Source organism: Dromiciops gliroides, chromosome 4 (genome assembly GCF_019393635.1).
Source record: "Dromiciops gliroides isolate mDroGli1 chromosome 4, mDroGli1.pri, whole genome shotgun sequence".
Taxonomy (NCBI): Eukaryota; Metazoa; Chordata; class Mammalia; order Microbiotheria; family Microbiotheriidae; genus Dromiciops; species Dromiciops gliroides.
This window is the reverse complement of record NC_057864.1, coordinates 481,826,208-481,834,092: the sequence shown is the minus strand read 5'-3', so window position 1 is coordinate 481,834,092 and position 7,885 is coordinate 481,826,208.

Here is a 7,885-nt window from a genome sequence, read left to right as displayed (position 1 = left end):
GATACCAGATGCATTCCTCTTTCCTTATGATTTGCCGGGCTAGTAAGAAGAGAAGTAGAGATGTGGTGTTGAGGGGAGACCATTGGATTCTGAGTCAGAGGACTTGAGTTCAAATCCCACCTTGGCCACTTACTACATGTGTGAGCTCAGGCAAGTTATTTGAATTCATTGCGCCTTGCTTGCCTCCTTTGTGAAATGAAGGGGTTGGACTCAAAGTTCTCTGAGATGCCTCCCCCTTCCCCACTTTAATGTCTGTGATTCTCCTGATCCTAAGAAGGATCCTTGGGATATGAACCATGAAATTTAGGAGAAAGAAGTGGTATTAGTGGAATTAGGAAGGATATAGGGGGCAGGTTCACTCTCTCTCTTTCAAAGCATCAGAGAAGAGACTTGGGCACCTGTTCCAGGTGGCATCCCAGACAGCCAAGCAGAGATTGTCAGGAAGTATCTTAACTTGGAAGGGGGTTTCCTTCCCTAGCTGGACCACACTTGGCCTTTCTCTCGTAGTCAGGGAAGGACTGCCTTGCCAACAATTTTCCCCCTTGCAATATTTCTTCCTTTTCATTCAGAACCATCATTAGTGGAATCTGTAGCAAAGATACACAGCATGTTGACTCTGCGGGATGGTGGAGTCAGAGGGCTGGGTTCGGATCTCACTTCTGATACTTCCTGTATGACTTTGGACAAGTCACTTCTCCTATGACCTCAGTTTCCTTATCTGTAAAATGTGAGGGGTTGGACCCCCTGAGGTCCCTTTGATCTTTGAATCTATGAACCTGAATCACTTCCTCTCTCTGGTTCTCAGTTTATTTGTGGAATGTTGGGGTTTGACTAGATGGCCTCTGAAGTCACTTCTAGAGGGTGTGCTGACCTCCCTCACTGTAGCCTCTCCAGTTTCTCCCCTTCAGGGTCCCCAAAGCCTACTTCTCAACGTTCCCCCCCACTCTCTCTCTCTTTTTTTTTTTTTGTGAGGCAATTGGGGTTAAATGACTTGTCCAGGGTCGCACAGCTAGTAAGTGTTAAGGGTCTGAGGCTGGATTTTAACTCAGGTCCTTCTGAATCCAGGGCCAGTGCTCTATCCACTGCGCCACCTAGCTGCCCCTTCTCTCTTAAGAAAACAGGAGTCTGGGGAAAAGTCTGGAGAGCTCTCTGAGAACATTAGGAGGCAGAATCATTTCCCCAGGGGCACCTACCTTTTTAGACATCTGCCAAATGTCTGTAAATGTTATTTACTGAGAGGAGGGACAGCTCCCTCAGAGGGTGGTGTTGGCTGGTTTCCTCAGAGTTGAGGCTGAAGTGGTTTCAGCTACCTTCAGTAAGCTGTTTCAGGGGAAGATGGGATCCCTGCCTACCTTGTCTCTCCTTCTTTATCCCCAGGGTGCCCCTACCCCCAGCTGCCTCTCCACTGGGATACTACCTCCTGGGACTGGTTTCAGAAAGTCTTTAACCAGGGTATCACACTGGAGAATTGCAAAAATGTCCCCCATCCTAGAGATGTTAAACTCCTAGAACTAGATCTTGAAGAGGTCTCAGAGGCCACCTGCTCCTACCTTCTGATGTTACAGATGAAGAAACTGAAGTCCAGAGAGGAGAGGAAGACACACAGGAAGAGTCAGTTGAGGGATTCCTTCCTGGGGGTAGTGCTGACAGTCAGACCTCACCCTGCATTTCCCACCTTCTTAGTAGATGCTTTTAAGTCGGTGGCTCTAACAGAGGAGCCTGGCTTGAAGCAATGGACCCCCATGGAGAAGAGGAGAGGGAAGGGGGCAGGAACTCACACACAATGGTCTCTAAATTCCCTTTCCCTTCCTCCCAACCCAGGAAGATAACTCTGGGTCTGGAACTCAGTTTGGTTCCTGTCTCTGTGCTCATCTGGGCTTCATCTTCTTCACCTGCAAAATGATGGATTAGGTGTTTACTAAAGTCTCTTATGCCTTGTGATATTCAGGTCCCTGAGAAGCATTAGAAAATACTCATTTTCCTCCTCATAACCTCCTAGTCATACCAGAAGGGCCAATGGAGAGGACTGAGGGGCATCGCAGATTGGCTCTGCACTGAAGATATATAGCTTTGATTTTCTTTTTAAGAGAGATCAATGTTCCCTAGGCAAGGCGTGTGAGAGCTCTCCCACATGACATGGCCAGCCATTCATCTCTCGATGGAGAAGCTGCCAGATCTGCTTATGTAAGCCCTGGGGAGCCAACACATGGGATTTTGTGCAGATGAACAGATTCTGAAAGTCTTGGCCAAGGGTTCGTTTGCAGGAGGGAGCCTGGAAATGATTGGCTTTGCATAAACCCTGGGCTGGTCCGGGAAAACATATTCCTACCTTAGGCTGATGAAAGCCATTGTCAGCCTTGTGTCAGTCAACAGAAGTTTCATTTCCCTGGTGTTGTTTGCTTCAGGTTCTGAGTGCCAGGGCGGAAGGAGGAGACGTTCCGCACAGCTAATGCACCAAAAGGAGTTGGGGGAAGGGCAGCCATGTGAAGAATGAGCAGATCCTCAGCTCGTGGGGACTAGAGAGGTCTGCCTTCCGCCAAATGGGAAATAAGTTGCCCCTACCCAAGTATCACCGAGGTGCTCGATTAGGGAGGATAGGAGACAAGCAGAGGGGCGAGAAGCTGGCGGACTTTGTCAATTGTCTGATCGATGGTGAGAACTGAGATGAGAGAAGAAGTAGGAGATGAGAGAAGAGGCAGGAGATGAGAGAAGAAGAGGCAGGAGATGAGAGAAGAGGCAGGAGATGAGAGAAGAGGCAGGAGATGAGAGAAGAAGAGGTAGGAAATGAGGTCACCACAGGTTAGGAGCTGAGGCCCTGGAGCTTAACTCCTTCATTTTTGCAAATGAGGAAACTGAGGCACAGAGAGATTAAACGACTTCTGCAAAGTCACACAGGTAGTAAACACCAGAGGAAAAGATATTCACCTAGGACCCAGGTCATCTGGCTTCAGCAGCTAGGGGGTACCATAGTGTACAGAGCACCTGAGTTCAAATTTGACCTCAAATCCTTATTAGCTGGGAGACCTTGGGCAAGTCAGTTAACTCCATTCTCCTCAGTTTCCTCATCTGTCAAATGAGCTGGAGAAGGAAATGACAAAGTATTCCAATATCTCGGCCAAGAAAACCCTGAATAGGGTAATGGAAAGTCAAACATGACTGAAATGACTGAACAACAACAAACATCTGACTTCAAGGCCATCACAAAACTTTGCAGTTCGGTGAATGGAAACTTGGGCCTGGAGTCAGGAAGACTCGAATTCACATACTACCTCAGAAACTTTGTAATCGTGTGATGCTGGGCAAGCCACTTAGCCTCTGTTTGCCTCAGTTTCCTCATCTGTAAAATAGAAGAGCCCCTGCCTCCCGGGGTTGTTGTGAGGATCAAATGAGATGGTAATTGCAAAGCACTTAGCACAGTTACATAGTAACTTAGCCTAGTTACCTAGTAAGTGCTATGTATATGTTAGCTATTATCTTTCCAGTCTGAACAAATGAAAAACAAACCACATTTATTAAATCCTAACTATGTGCCAAGCACTTTGCTAAGTGTTGGGGATACAAATAGAAGAAGTGAGACAGTTCCTGTTCTCCAGGATCTCATCTGTAATAGGAGGAGGCAAGACAGATAAGAGTTCAAACTTCAGAGCCAAACCAAAGCCTTATAGTGACTGCAGAGTCCGGAGAGTTGGGATGGTGCAGCAGAGGGTTTATGGCAAGGCCTGGAGGACAGGAGGATGCATCCACAGGGCAGATGGAAAGGCCTGAGGTCTTCTATCTATCTCACTGACTCTTAGCTCATCTGAGTGGTATAAACCACCACCATCTTCTTCCTACCTTGCTGCCCTGGAGGACATCTGGGGTCCAGGAAGGGGATAGAGGAAGGGGTGGAAGAAGGACATTCCCCACTGGTGGTGGCTTTTCCAGACTAGCTTCTTAGTCCCCCCGCCACCCCATCTTGAGGGCATGGGTAAGAATTTGCTCACTATATATCAAAGACATTTGAACAAATAGTGACTCAGCTAATGAGACACAGCTTGGAGTACTGGATAGAGCTCTGCCCTTAGAGTCCAGAGGCTTAGGTCCAAGCCAAGGCCCTAATACTTACTAGCTGTGACCCTGACATTTAAAGACTCTGAGACTCAGTTTCCTCATCTATGAAATGGGGGTGACAATATAAAGCATAAGCCACCACTAAAGCTTAAAACCTCACTAAGATGTTTGGGATACCCTATCTGTCAAATGCTTTGCAAACCTCAAATCATTATACACATAAAAGTCATCATTATGTGTCTCATAGGGCTATTTTGAGGAAACTTGTTATAGGAATGAGAGAAAAGGTGGGAAAGTCAGAAAAAAGGAGCTCCTTATATAGAAAAGGAAAAAAAAGAGACTTTCTTTTAGGATCCCCCCTCAAGGGTGAACAGGCAAACAGGTAGTATGCCCTCCATTGGCAGCAAGCACCACAGAGAACAGAGGAGCTCAGTTTCAGTAAGTACGGTGGGTGAGGGTAAAGCGCCAGTGACCCGCAGGGATCTTGTCATACTCGTGCTGTTTCTGGTGCCAAGGAACAGTTCTCTCAGCCTCTCCAGTCTCATTCACATGACTCCTTGGCACTTATTGGTGGGCAAGGCACAGAATGAAGGTTGCTCTAGGTTAGAGTAGGAGGTCAAAAGGAGGGAAGCTTTCTTTTCTTTCTCCCGCCTCCCCCCCCACCAGCCCCCAAAGACATTTTGATTAAAATAATAAATGTTGGGGCAGCTAGGTGGCACAGTAGATAAAGCACCAGCCCTGGATTCAGGAGGACCTGAGTTCAAATCCGGCCTCAGACACTTAACACTTACTAGCTGTGTGACCCTGGGCAAGTTACTTAATCCTCATTGCCCCAAAAAACAAAATGTTGTAAGAGGAATCTGACTACTAAGAAAATTCCTTCAAAATACATGACCTTTGATTCCTCAGTAATGGTCAAGGGATATAAACAAATAGTTTTCTTTTTTAAAAAATTAAACTTTTTTAACTAAACAGCTTCCCCCACTCTCTTTCCCATCTTCTTACTCTCAAAGAAAGAAAAAAGGGAAATAAAACAATTATAACAAATATGCATAATTGAGCAAAACAAGTTTCCATATTGGCCATGCCTAAAAATGATTGCCTCATTCAACATTTTGAATGGTCACCTCCCTCTCAGGAAGTGGGTAACATGGTTCATCACTGATCCTCTGGAATCCTGGTTGGTCACTGCAATGATAAGAATTCTTATGTCTTACAGAGTTGTTCATTTTTTTTTTTTGCAATACTGTTATTGTATAAATTGTCCTCCTGGGTCTGCTTGTTTTACTCTGCATCAGTTTATACAAATTTTCCCACATTTCTTCTTTCCATCATTTCTTTTTTTTTAAAAATAAAAGTATTTTATTATTTTCCAATTACATGTAGAGATAGTTTTCAACATTTGTTTTTATAAGATTTCCAATTTCAAATTTTTCTCCCTCCCTCCCCTCCCTCTCCCCTCCCCTAGACAGCAGGTAATCTGATATATATATATATATTATATATATATAATATATATATATATTATATATAATATATATATATATTTCTGCATTAGTCATGTTATAAGAGAAGACTCAAAGCAAAAAGGAAAAACCTCAAAAAAGAAAAACAACAGCACCAAAAACAAAAGAAATAGTATGGTTCAATCAGTATCCATATTCCATAGTTCTTTTTTTTTTCCTGGATTTGGAGAGCCTTTTCCATCATGAGTCCTTTGGAACTTTCTTGTACTATTGTATTGGTGAGAAGAATCTATCACAGTTGATCAACACATAATGTTGATGATACTGTGTACAATGTTCTTCTCGTTCTGCTCATCTCACTCAGCATCAGTTCATGTAAGTCCTTCCAGGTTTCTCTGAAATCTGCCTGCTCATCGTTTCTTATAGCACAATAGAATTCCATTACATTCATATACCACAACTTGTTCAGCCATTCCCCAATGGATGGGCAGCCCCTCAATTTTCAATTCCTTGCACAATGCCACTTTTGGGTCTTTTTCCCAAAGAGATCATAAAAAGGGAAAAGGACCCACATGTACAAAAATATTTATTGCTGCTCTTTTTGTGCAAGGAATTGAAACCAGAAGAACATTGTACACAGTATCATCAACATTATGTTTAATGTTATTAAGTATACCATCATATCATCTGCAAAGAGTGATAGTTTTGTTTCCTCCTTGCCTATTCTAATTCCTTTAATTCCTTTCTCTTCTCTGATTGCTAAAGCTAACATATCTAGGACAATATTAAATAATAGAGGTGATAATGGACATCCCTGTTTCATCCCTGATCTTATTGGAAAGGCCTTTAACTTATCTCCATTACATATAATGCTTGCTGATGGTTTTAGGTAGATACTGCTTATTATTTATTTATTTATTTTTTTTGTGGGGCAATGAGGGTTAAGTGACCTGCCCAGGGTCACACAGCTAGTAAGTGTCAAGTGTTTGAAGTCGCATTTGAACTCAGGTCCTCCGGACTCCAGGGCCAGTGCTTTATCCACTGTGCCACCTAGCTGCCCCCTGATACTGCTTATTATTTTAAGGAAAGCTCCACCTATTCCTAAGCTCTCTAGTGTTTTCATTAGGAATGGGTGCTGTATTTTGTCAAAAGCTTTCCATAATTTCTTATGGCACATTAGTATTCTATTACTTTTCTTTAAAATAATTCCATTCCCCAATTGATGGGTACCACCACCGCACCTTAGTTTCTAGTTCTTTACTATCACAAGGCACTTTTGTATATTGCTCTTCTCTTTCTCTGATCTCTTTGAGATTATATACCTAGTTGTGGTATTGATGGTTCAAAGGATATGCCTAGTTTAGTGATACTTAGGGAAGAGTTCATAATGGCCATGCCAGTTTGCAACTCCATTAGCAGTGTATGGATGTGCTGGGTATTAGTTTTTGAAAAATGTTTATTTTTTATTTAGTAGGGCAGTGAGGGTTAAGTGACTTGCCCAGGGTCACATAGCTAGTAAGTGTCAAGTGTCTAAGGCCAGATTTGAACTCAGGTCCTCCTGAATCCAGGGCCAGTGCTTTATCCACTGCTCTACCTAGCTGCCCGGGGTATTATTAGTTTTTTCCAAAGCCTCTCTAGCATTTCTCATTTTTCTTTTTCTTTTTTTGGTCATTCCCAGTGTTAGGAGTGTGAGGTAGAACCTCAGAGTTGCTTTATTTTGCATTTCTCTAATTATTAATGATATGACTATTGATAGCAGGTATTTCTTATTCAGAAAACTGCCTGTCAATATTCCTTGACTATCTACTGATAGGAAGAAGATGATCAGTTCTCAAGCCCAGGAAAACAATATCCAAGAAGAGGAGGAGGGACTCATAGCCCATATCTATACACACTTGCTCCGTGCATGTGTAATCTTTATTAATAGAGCTATTAATGCAAGGAGACACATCTGACCTCCTGGGGATCACTGGAACATGGTGGGCTGTGATTCATCGCTGGAATATGGTGATGGAAGCATGTTCCATATTCAGAAGGGATGGATTAGCTAAGAGAGATCACTGGATATAGGACCAGAGATGAGCTAGGAGGAACCTTGGGGGGTCATCTAGTCTGACCCCTTTATTTTACAGATGAAGAAACTGAAACCTAGGAAGGTAAAGTGATTTGCCCATGGTCACACAGATAATAAGCATCAGAGGAGTGGCCAGAACCCAGGCAGTGGAGCAACACTTTATTTCCAGCCTTGGATACCTACTAGCTATGTGACCGTGGGCAAGTCACTTAACCCCTGTCTGCCTCAGTTTCCTCATCTAGAAAAAGGGGACAATAATAGTGCATACTTCCCAGGGTTGTCATGAGGATCAAAT